Source organism: Anabrus simplex, chromosome 1, assembly GCF_040414725.1.
Source record: "Anabrus simplex isolate iqAnaSimp1 chromosome 1, ASM4041472v1, whole genome shotgun sequence".
Lineage (NCBI taxonomy): Eukaryota > Metazoa > Arthropoda > Insecta > Orthoptera > Tettigoniidae > Anabrus > Anabrus simplex.
Window position 1 is genome coordinate 389,014,434 of NC_090265.1, and position 12,294 is coordinate 389,026,727.

The 12,294-nt window shown below is 37.9% G+C and overlaps 1 protein-coding gene across 2 annotated transcripts in view; it reads left to right on the forward strand.

Moving 5' to 3' along the window:
- The window catches only part of LOC136856825 (protein argonaute-2), a 467,999-nt gene that overhangs the window by 64,994 nt on the left and 390,711 nt on the right, over positions 1-12,294 (forward strand). The gene's annotated exons all lie outside the window — the stretch shown is intronic.

The window sequence follows — 12,294 nt, forward strand, 5'->3', positions numbered from 1 at the left end:
AGCGACATGTTTTATTCCTTTGATGTGAATCGTATGCTGCCTTCATATAAATTTGTTTGGGGTTATTAACAACCAAATAACCGGATTTTGTGGTGAATATACAGAGACCACCAAACAAGAGTTTGCTGTAAACTCTTCTTTTGTGGTCACTGTATGTGCATTTTTAAGTGGCTCGGGTATATTTTAGCTTTTAGTGCAAATAAGAGTTTATTTTGTTGAACTGTTAGATATCTGGTGCCTGACCGTTATAGGACTAGGTGTTGATATCTGCGGTAAAGACCGACTGACGATATATTGCAATTTGTGTCCAATAACGGACCATTATATTGATATTATGATGATATATTGCCAATGGCCGGACCAGCTGGCGATAATTTGTTGATTGAATAAACTTGAAACATGTTTTAAATAATGCTCTTGTTCATTATATCTTTTTTTTTTTTTTTGCCCATAGGACAGTTTTTAAGATTTTGGGAAAATCACACCAAAATCTTCATTACAATCTGTGTTATACTGTATAGTCTTCTTCTTCTTCTTCTTCTTTTATGACCACATAGGATCACTTTAGTCAGTCCGTCGTTCAGGTCTCTTTGAAGGGATTGTTCGGGCTTTGCGGTCCTCCCAGTACTTCTTCAGACGCTCCGATCTTCTTGCCCTTTCCTCAGTTGAAAATGTGCGTGTTGTTGGTTTGTTTTGTGTAAGGGTAAAGCGGAGGTTTGTATTCTTGAGTTTTGTATTCAATTTTATCTTATTTTTGGTGTCTTCTGTTGTAAGGCCTATTTCCTTCAGATCCTCTCTTACTTCTCTGATCCATTTACATCCTGTTGTGGTATTTTTTGAGACGAGATTGTGTTGTACTAGTTGTTTCAGAAGTCTCGAGTCCTGCATCCTCATGATATGTCCAAAGAATCCCAGTCTCCTCTTACGCATAGTATCTGTAATGGGTTCTAGCTCTTTGTACACGACTTTGTTAGGTATTAACCGCCACTGTCCATCTTTCTGATATTTTTTGTTGATACAGGTTCTTCCAATCCTCCTTTCAATTTTCTGAAGTCTGTCAGTCTTTGATTGTTTATTCAGGTAAAAGAGTGTTTCTGGTGCATATGTAGCTTCCGGTTTTATAACTGTGTTGTAGTGTTTTATTTTTGTATTTATTGATAGACATTTCTTTTTGTAGATATCCCATGTTAATTTTTGTGCTTTAGCTAATCTATTTGTTCTTACTTGGATTGAGATTTTTTCATTTAAGTTATGTGTTATTACTTCTCCAAGATATTTAAACTGAGTTACTATTTTGATTTTATTACCATTTATGGTGACTTCTTTTAGCTGTGTTGGTTTTTGGGGCATAATTTCTGTTTTTTCAAATGATATTTTGAGGCCAATTTTATTTGCAATGTTTTGAAGTTCTGATATCTGGGTTTTTGCTTCTTTTATGTCCACTGCTAGTAATGCTAAATCGTCAGCAAAACCCAGGCAATTTGTTTTGATTTTTCGGCCAATCTTTATTTTGGGGGGACATTTTCTAAACCATTCCCTCATTACCATTTCTAGAGCACAGTTAAATAATAGTGGTGAGAGCCCATCTCCCTGCCGTAGTCCAGTTTTAATTTCAAATGTCTCTGATGTTTCACCCCTAAACTTCACTTTTGACTTGGTATTGGTGAGAGTCAATTTTATCATGTTTATTAATTTGGGGTGTAGTCCAAGGTGTCTTAAAATTTTAAACAGAGATTCTCTATGGATGCAATCATAAGCTTTCTTGAAATCTACAAATGTTATCACCATATCTCTGTTTCTTCTCCTGTTATAGTCCATTATCAACTTAAGACTCATGATCTGATCAGGACAGCTCCTCCAGGGTCTGAAACCTCCTTGATATTCTCCTAGTTCTTTCTCAAGTTGTAAACTTATCCTATTAAGGATGATTATTGAAAATATTTTGTATGTTATGTCTAGGAGAGAGATTCCCCTGTAGTTATTAGGGTCGGTTTTGTCCCCTTTTTTGTGCAGAGGATGAATGAGGGCTGTTGTCCAGTGTTCTGGTAGTTCTTCTTTAATCCAGATAGAGACAAGTTGTTGATGGAGGGCAACTTTTGCTGAGGTTCCTGCATATTTCCACATTTCCGCAAAGGTCTGATCTTCTCCTGGTGCTTTGTAGTTTTTTAATTTATTCAGAGCTTGGTAGACTTCCTTTATTGTGGGGGGATTGATGTTTTCTGGTGATGTTTTTATCGGGGTGTTGGTGTCCAAATGAAGGAGTTCTGTAGGTTCCTCACAATTTAAAAGCTTGTTGAAATGTTTAGCCAGAATTTCTGCATTGTCTTTATTGTTATGGGCCAGCTTACCATCTTCATCCTTCATCAGTAGGGTCGGGGGTTCATATCTTTGGAGCTGCTTTCTGAAGGTTTTGTAGTAGTCCCTTGATTTAGTTTTACTGAACTGTTCTTCAATTAACTGCAGGGTGTCCTTATGATGTTGTCTTTTTATTCTTCTTAAGACTTGGGTAGTTTCTTTTCTCTGTTTTACTAGCTTTTGATAGGATATTTCTGTCTTTTGGGACTGATGTAATAGCCATGCCTGATGTCTTTTCTCCACTGTTTCATCACATTCACTGTTCCACCATTGGTGTTTTTTACGTGGTTTAATTGGAGCTAGGTCTTCTGCAATTTGTTTAAGGTTGTGTACTAAGTCTTCAAGTTTGTCTGTGATTTTTATTTTTTCAGTTGCTTTCTGGTAATTTTTGTTGTTGATTAGCTGGGTAGGATCTATTTTTCTTTTAGTTTTCAGGACTTGCTTTTGTTGTCTCCTCTGGGGAGTGAGTTTAATTTTAATTTTAACTACGTAGTGATCTGAACCTGTGTCTATTCCTCGGAGGACTTTGACGTTATAGATCTCTTTGTGGTGGTATTTGTCCATGCAGACGTGGTCCAGTTGCCATTCTCCTTTAGTGTAGTCAGGGTGTTTCCATGTTTTGAGTTTTTGAGGTTTCCTCTTAAAACATGTAGATTTTGAGATTAAATTATGGTTTCTACACAGGTCAACTAGTCTCTCTCCATTTTTATTTGTTTTCTTGTGTGCTGGCCATTTTCCGATGATGTCACGGTATTTTCTTTCTCTGCCTAGTTGAGCGTTGAAGTCGCCTATTAATAATTTTATATGGTGTTTGGGGATGTTATCTATGGTCTGGTCCAATAGGTCCCAAAATTCTCCTGTTTCCTCCTGGTCTTTTGAGGAGTTGTTTTTATCATTAGTGGGAGCATGGGCATTTATTATAGTATAGATTTTATTAGATGCCTTTAAGGTGAGCGTTGAGAGTCGTGGAGACTGTGATCTGAATTCTTGAACTGAGTTTATTATTTTAAGGCTGACCAAAAATCCTGTTCCAAATTGTGGGACATTCTTCATCACTCTCTTCCCGGGTATACCTTTATAAAGTCTGTACCCTTGAGATTCCAAGGCATCCTGGTCAGTGTTTCTAATTTCCTGTAATCCCATGATAAGAATTTTGTGTTGGTCCATTATGTCGGTGATCACTTTTAGTTTACCGGTTTGCATGAGTGAGTTTATGTTGTGTGTAGAGAAGTATGTTATCTGCTTTGGTTTGATTCTTGATTTTGTCTCATTCGTGTATGTAGTACTGGGGTATTTCCGTGCCTCCGACTTCACGGTATCTTTCAGGTGGCAGCCCACCGTATCCGAATGCTGCCTTCTCTGAACTCTTGGTTCAGCCGGTGGAGTATTCCTTAAAAGACCTTCCATGGTTGACTGTCAAGGTGTCACCTGTGTGGGACTATTTATAATTGGAGAACTTTAACATGTCCCCATTTGGGTACGTGAGAGTAGTCAAAGTTTTTGAGCTTAACGTTCACATATGGGTTCGTATGTTCGTTCTAAATAGGGAACTGTGCGAACCCATTTGGGAGCTCAGTAAGTATGTGTTTCGAAGCTGTATAAAGTCTCTTCCTACCATCTGATGGTCGTCTATTTAAGTACGTGCATAGTCCACCTTCCATTCATCAATTCCTGTTTTGGCGCAACCCCATTACGTCAAGAGTGCTCTGTAGGATGATAAAATCATTGTCTGTCTCTTGCACGGTTTGTTTATGCAAGTGTTCAATGCTGCGAGATTCCTTGTCTTTTTAGGTCACTATGAGTAAATCGAGCAGTAAAAGACTTAGTGCAGATTAGTCTGGATGATATATTGAACAAGTCGGAGAATGGTGATACACAAGTTATACATAATTACAGTGATTTTGAACCCAGTACAGAGCAATTAGCGATCTGGCACGTTCATCCACATTGATGAATTACAATCTCCAGCATACACTTCCCCACTGTACTCCGGGTTTCCAAGCCAGCTGTTGACCGTCTTCCAACGATATAGTCACTGGTTCCCATGTTGCACAATCATCGCTGCAAGGTTTTCTTACCCAAATTAAAAGTTATACAAACATAATTATATACTTATTCAATATTCCATGACTACTAATTCTTCTTATAATATTGTTCTCTTACATCCTAATTTACCAAATTCATATGATTTTCACTGCTTTATATAACAACATTTTCTACGAAAATTTCGTAACTTCAAATCGGAAGATCCTCATTTTCAAACATTTCCTGACCTAAAATCGCGGATCGTACTTGTTTACGTCTCCAATGCGAACAAGCTAACACATCTTTCATAATCAATGGCATATAACACGTCTCTGCAAAGGAAAAGGTAAGTATGACCGTGCGTCGACACTGTAACTACTGTATAAATGCGACCCCATATGGGGGCGCGTGTACCTGTACAATTTGTACTGACCAATGCGACCCCATATGGGGTCACAATAGTTTACCTAATATACATAATAAGTTAACCTTTATCATAAATATATCCTCATTTCAGCAATCATTTGCTTGGTTAAGCCTATGAACGTTTTGGCACCAGGGAGTAACTCGATCTTATTGGCTCATGGCACTAAACGGCAATCCTATGAATTTCGGTCTGGCACTCAACGTATTAAAACATGGCTTGGTCATTTTCACCTCACCACCTGCCAATACAGGTGGTTTTTTAGAGGCACCCTTCTTGAACACACCCAGTCCTAAAAGGGTCAAAACAAGATTACGAATACGGAAAATTAGAAAAATGAAGTATAGAAGAAATGAAGACGTTGTGACACATTGCTGTTCATATTTATTTATTGCAGTCTGACAAATCAGACAGTGCACTGTTTACATAAAATAATTGTGGTAATTTTGCAATAATCAACAAAGCACCTATTGACTGTGTAGATGTATAATATTTGGATGGTGTTATTTGTATATAGAAGTTGAGATTAGTAGAACAGCTGATTAAAACAAGAAGCTGCCCAGTTGTCTACTTTGCAAGATGTTGACAGTTGTGATGAGAACGCTGCAATATGATTGATGTGTAAGTTAGAGAAGGTGTTGATAAATAAAGTCTCTATGTTCTTATGTATAAGAGTAAAACTGTATTGCAATGGAAATATGTAGTTTATTTATTCACGGGACAACAGTTCAGAACAAATTAAGAAAACTTAAATATAGAATCCATCAACAATAGTAATTTGCTTAAAGAAATTAAATTTTCTTCCATTTTTATCAGTGCTTACCATGTTTTACCTTTTTTATTGTATATGAATGTGCTCCCTAGTGATCATTTTCTTTCCTTTTTATGTTGCGATTTAGTGATTAATAATTAACTAGAGCTTTTTCTGACAATAATGCACTTTACTGTACAGTACTGTCTTGTAACAGGATATGGCATTGTGTTGCATGATATAATACTCTGAGGATTGTTACTTAGTTGTACTTCCTCTTAAAACAGTATGACATATCCAGTATGAAACAAATGATCTTGTTTTTTTAATTTTTTTTTAATGTCTCACTGATACAGGTAGGTCTTATGGCGACAAAAGGGATAGGAAAGGCCTAGGAGTGGGAAGGAAGCGGTCGTGGTCTTAATAAAGGTACAGCCCCAGCAGTTGCGTGGTGTGAAAATGGGAAATCGTAGAAAACCATCTTCAGGGCTGCCAAGAGTGGGGTTCGAACGCACTATCTCCCGGATGCAAGCTCACAGCTGTGTGCCCCTAACCGCACGGCCAACTCACCGGGTCATTTACAGTATTTATTTTATCATGCTGTAGTTGGCTTTACAGTTGGGTGTTATTGTCTTGTGCTGATTAATACCCTATCTCTTTGAAATACTGTACTGTGTAATATTAAGCCTTATTTTTTATCGTTTGCATGATTAGTTATGAGGGCATGTAACATCCTTGTTATTCAGGGAAACCCCATCAGTGCTCTGAAGTGTCAGTGCAGTGCCCATTCACACATCTATGACCATTTCAGTGTTTTTCATCATTCCTTGCAGTGTATCATTAGCTAGGGATATCATTGTCTAGTACAGTCTTGTGATATTGTATTGTAATATATGGACATCACACTGATCACCTCCAGTGAACATGTGCATATATTTCCAGATGCACTGTTTATTAGACATTTGTTTCTTCTCAAAATATTACACACTTTTAACATTCTGTATAGGCACCATTTAGTTCTCTATGAGTGTACTTTTATTCTTGGTGAAGCTTATGGTTTCTTTTTTCAAGAATACTATTTATGAAAGCAATAAGTATATAGCCCACAAAGCCACTTACAGCATTTCAAGTTCAAGGATTCTGCCAATTCACTATATCACCGGTGATTAGTAAGATATTGCAGATTGAACTGCTAAGAACAATTAAAGGTATTATATTTGGTCGCTGTGAAAATGCAGACACTATGCTTAACTGTGACAAATTGATCCACCAGTCATGCCTGCTATAAACAGTGCGGTTCTCATTGGTATGTCCTATCTACCAGACGGAGATGTGTATTAGAGAAAGCATTTCGCACTCAGCCTATATGCAGGGGTTTGCTTGAAGGAGCTCAAACTATTTTCTGTGATTTTCCAACCAAATTACAAAAAACAGTTTTGTTTTTTTTTTGCTAGGGGCTTTACGTCGCACCGACACAGATAGGTCTTATGGCGACGATGGGATGGGAAAGACCTAGGAGTTGGAAGGAAGCGGCCGTGGCCTTAATTAATGTACAGCCCCAGCATTTGCCTGGTGTGAAAATGGGAAACCACGGAAAACCTTTTTACAGGGCTGCCGATAGTGGGATTCGAACCTACTATCTGCCGGATGCAAGCTCACACCCGCGCGCCTCTACGCGCACGGCCAACTCGCCCGGTGAAAACAGTTTTAACACATATTGAAATAAAATAAATCACACTAATACAGGAAACTATGAGGGTTTCAGAAATGAATATATCTTGGACGTATTATTATTGGTAAAGCCAAAAATAAATATTAAACTTTGAAAGTAAATTTAAAAAATAAATTGTGGTTTTCAGTGACAGAAAGTTCAGACACTATTGCATCTTTCTCCTTTACTCTTAGACCTGAAAGAAAGAACATTTAATTCTGAATAATTGATATCAGTATAACACGTGTGCTGCAATTCACTCATGAGGCATGGCACAAAGTTATTTTCTGTACACGTAACCGTCATCAATGTCAGGTCCTCGCAGTCCGATGCACAGTGAACAGCTGTGACTGTGTCACTTCCCACATAACGGGAATTACTTTCGGCAAATGATCATTATTAGGGCCTACTGTCTAAATCATCCGAAAATTCAAGGATATCGGCCTCATTCGGCCTTGAATATGGTCTAGTCGTCACAATAAAAAGATGGCGCAAGTACGTGCAACAACGGAGTAATGAGGAGTAAAATTATAGTTCGCAAAGTACAGCGAACACACGATATACCAAAGAAACAAAATAAACTCTAAACTAAACTGATAACAATATCAAATTGTTGTATTCATAAGCCAACCAAAACAGATCAACGCAATAACAACTTGGAATAACCACAACATAAACATTCTCGGTCGACAGATCTCATTTGTCGAAAATAAAAATGTATGGCTGGTGGATATATCTGTAGAGTAAAACGCAAATTCAGTGCTTTAAGTTACTGTCACTATCAACTTTTATCATTTAACAGCCACACAAATGCCCAAAATCCCTAAATAGGACAGAGCCAATGTATCAGTACCGTGAGCTTTCTCGTCATAACCTCTCGCCCCGATAGATCGGCGTGCTGAGTGCGAAAGGGTTAATGAGTATTACATTCTGTATACTTGTATTAGAGTAGTCTGTTAATGCTATAGTCACCTGAAGGGTAATGGACTAACAGTCTGCATTTTGCAGTATAATTAGAAAATGAGGGAATAGGGATATTGAGTCAGAAGTTGGACATTTTTAAGGCAAGGAATATGAAAAGTAAAGAAAATAAGAACTCTGCACTTCTGGTAACATGTACTATTGAATTCATTGTCGAATGGCAACAGACCTGCAAACAGGACAGAAATGTACAAGATAAGATAGTTACCAAAGTTACAAAATTCTTGGTGGCAATAATGTGGAACCATTTGTATGCGAAGCTTAATATTTACTTTCCTTTAGACAACATTTTAAGCATTAACAGTGTTCATATTTTAAAGTACATTGGTAATTTTACGAAACCTACAAGTCAATTCTTTTAAAACAACTATTTAGCTGTTCGGTGCACAAACTAACTGTAAGACTAAGGGGAGCACCAGGCTGAGAGAGAGACTCGGACAGTTCAGCGCTGGCCGTCTGGGTCCAATACAGCAAATCCAGACATGGCTCATTCTGGTAGATTTTAATGTGTTAAAATACGCTAGCCTTATTCCTGCAGATTTACTGGCATATTAAAGATCTCCTGCAGGAAAAATTCGAGGGTCTCCTAAGATCGTAAAAAAAAAAAAAAAAAAAAAAAAGTTAATGGTACGTTTAATTAAGATCACTATCGTCATCTTTATCAGGGTTGCCCGGTTTAAAATACCGTAACTCTGTGCCATCCTTAATGCTCCAGAGTGCTCAAATATTATCACCCGCCTGCATTGCTGAATGCTCCAAAGTGCTCGTCACTCATGTTCCTTAGAAGTGTATTGAGAGATATTTGAAAGGACTTGTGAGACCACACTGTATTCCCTTGACTCAGCAAGCTGTTAGGAACTTGTTGACAGCATTTCCTGTGTGTGTTTCCCAAGCAGACCTACGTTATAAACATCGTCTTTCAGTTAGAGATTATTCTTGGGTGGCCAGCGCAGGACGACTGCCAACGTAGTGGCCACTGGGAACAGGCCAATAATTGTGAAGTTTCTGCGTTACCATCAGCGGGACCAAGTCTGGCGGGCGAAGCGACTACTGAAGGGCACAAACATCATGGTCACGGAATCCCTCACGGCAACAAGAAAAGGGATATTGAATAAGGCACGCGGCGCATTTGGAATGTGGAATGTGTATACACATAATGGACGTGTGACTGTAATTATACCAGATGGCAAGAAAACCACTCTGATCACTCCTAGGGACCTAAACGTTCTCATCAGTTAGCGTAGCGGAGCTCAGAATCGGTGACAATGTGTTATAATAGGGCTAGTTTTAAAATATGTTACAGGACTCCTGTTTACCATGAATTTCAAATTTGCCTCAAATAGTGTTAGTTATGTGCATATTTTTTTGAAATGTGAGTGTGAATGTGTGTGTGCAACGGTCTCTTTCAACGGGAGGCAGCGGTGAGTACCCATTGTTTCTGTCAATCTAAGTTAAACATGATCCCCTTGTAATGTTACCTCAACGCCCGCTACCTGAGTCTGGGTCCGGTCTGCAACCCCCTGTCGCAACAAGTCTCATGTCGAGACAGGTGCTCTCCTCCACGCCACATGGTTTGCAATGTTGCCATGTGAACACTCTCTCTCTCCCTGCTCACATAGAGGAAATACATACAATTGTTAACGACAATGACGTACATGTTTTTTGTATTAGTGAAACTTGGCTAAGGCCTACCATCCCTTCCGCCATGGTAAATATTAATAATTACGATCTCATCCGCTGGGATAGAACAGATGGTAGGAAAGGTGACGGTGTAGCCCTTTATTTCAGAAATAACTTGAGAGGTAGAGTAATATGCACATCACAAATGTGTAATAATCGGGAGGATAGCTTATAAAACCACACGCAACAATGCCAATATCTTACATAATTCTAAATCTGTTAACAATATAAATAGATACGATCACTCAGGAGTCTATCGCATGAAATGTAACGACTGCCAGGCCAGTTACATAGGACATACTGGGAGGAACTTCCAAATACGATACAACGAACACATAAATGCAATAAAACATAGACATTTTTCAGCCATAGGACAACATATCGAAGACCATAAACACAAATTTACAAATATTGAAAATGACATGCAAATCCTAAGTACCAACCCCAAGAGCCCCTTGCTCAGTATCATGGAAGAATTTTACATAAACCTAGACCAATACGTCAATCCAAATTTTAACTTGATATGAAATTACAGAAAAAACCAACATCCTTTTTGACGCAGTTATTCCCCTCCTAAAAAGTAATTATCTAAAAAGAGTTAAGAAACAACATCCGATACATATAAAAGAACCGCCCAAAGACACCTCCCACTCTGATCCCACTCCCCCAACAGCCGCTCCTCCTACCCCTCCTAACTTCCCCTCTACAGCCGCGAGCAGCAGCTACAGACTAACACGTAACAGAACCCGACATGCTGGCGTGCAACGCACATAGTGTCAACACCCAGAGTAAGTACAATACACACAACTTTACTCTTTACAAATCCATCAAACGCTGTTTCTTATACATTTCATTTCTACTTACAGATATCACAGCCTACAACATTTAGAAAGAAGCCCACACGCTATCATTTAAGACATTAAAAAATGTAAACCATTTGACACTTGACATAGTATATAACGTCATATTAAGGTGCACGTCGCAAACTAAACAAATTTTTATACTTACAATGTGCATTACTATTAACTCAGCATTCAGTATATACTATCCGTCTTTCTAATAAACGGTGTATAACTTTTATACAAGGTTTATACACTGTTTATGTGAAATTCGTTACTAATAAACCGTGTATAAGCCTCCTGTTTATACATCTGTTATAGTTATTCATTGAATTGCTTATACAGACCAGGACCCTTGTATAAGCGTTGCATTGCAGCGAGCAGCGGAAAAAGAAACGAGTGAGCAGTTTATTTTTGTGGTATTTATTGTCTACAGTAATATAATCGTGGTGAAATATTCGACTTATCTATTTAACATTGAACACACATTGAAAGAATGGACGATAACATTGATGATCTTCACGATATTTTAAACATAGAAGACATACACCATTCAGAGGTTATGGAGTCTAGACATCTTCGTAAATAAAACACTTTAAAGAGACGGAATGACAATGAATAACTATAAAAGAAATGATGGTTGGGCGTATTTTTGTGTAATAATGTGTTACTGCTTAATAGACTTTTGAAATTGCGAGTTTCTTATACATTACATGCCTCTACAAAGATCTTAGATCTTTCTCAAATTTGAGTATAAAAAGGGACATATTCCTTGACATAAAAAATGGTATAAGTTGAAAACCGTACGTAACATGATTTCCATACTTTGTAGTTGAATACGCAGAGATATGATGTATAAATGCCTAATAGAAACTTTTTTGATCAAACCTTTCGTTTAGCTACAAAACAGGTTTCCCTTTCTCCTGAAAAGTAAGGATTTTGTAATGTGTACCCTTTTCAACTCGCCGATTCAATTACAATTATAGATAGATATTTATTTCAATAATTAATTCCAACGAGCCAAAGGCTCATGCAGAGGAATTGTACAATGAATAATATATTCACGTTTTCCGTACTATGCCAGTTAGGAGCTATTGATCTTTTCTTAAGCCATTCCATTTTTTTTTTTTTTGGCGTTCATTACTCAAACAAGCTGAAGAAATGTTGATATCGGTATAAACCAATTTCCAGCTGTCTCACTTAGTGTTGCCACTGCCTCTTCGATATGCCGTGCTACTGTGCGACTTTCCGGAAACCAACAGAAGCGATCATAAAGGCGGTGAACGTGCAAAATACGTCAGTGAACTGCAGGAAGAGATTCCTGCGCCTTGGAACGAGTGTATACGTGCTGTATAGTAATACAATGCGTATACCTCGTTTATTAGTAAGAAAAATGTAAAACGCTTATACAGGGTTTATTCACTGTATAACTAAACAAGAGTTAAACAACTGTATAAGGACTTTTTATTAGTAAGACGGTATGAATATAGACAATGCATCGAACCGAACATTAAACTACGATCTATTT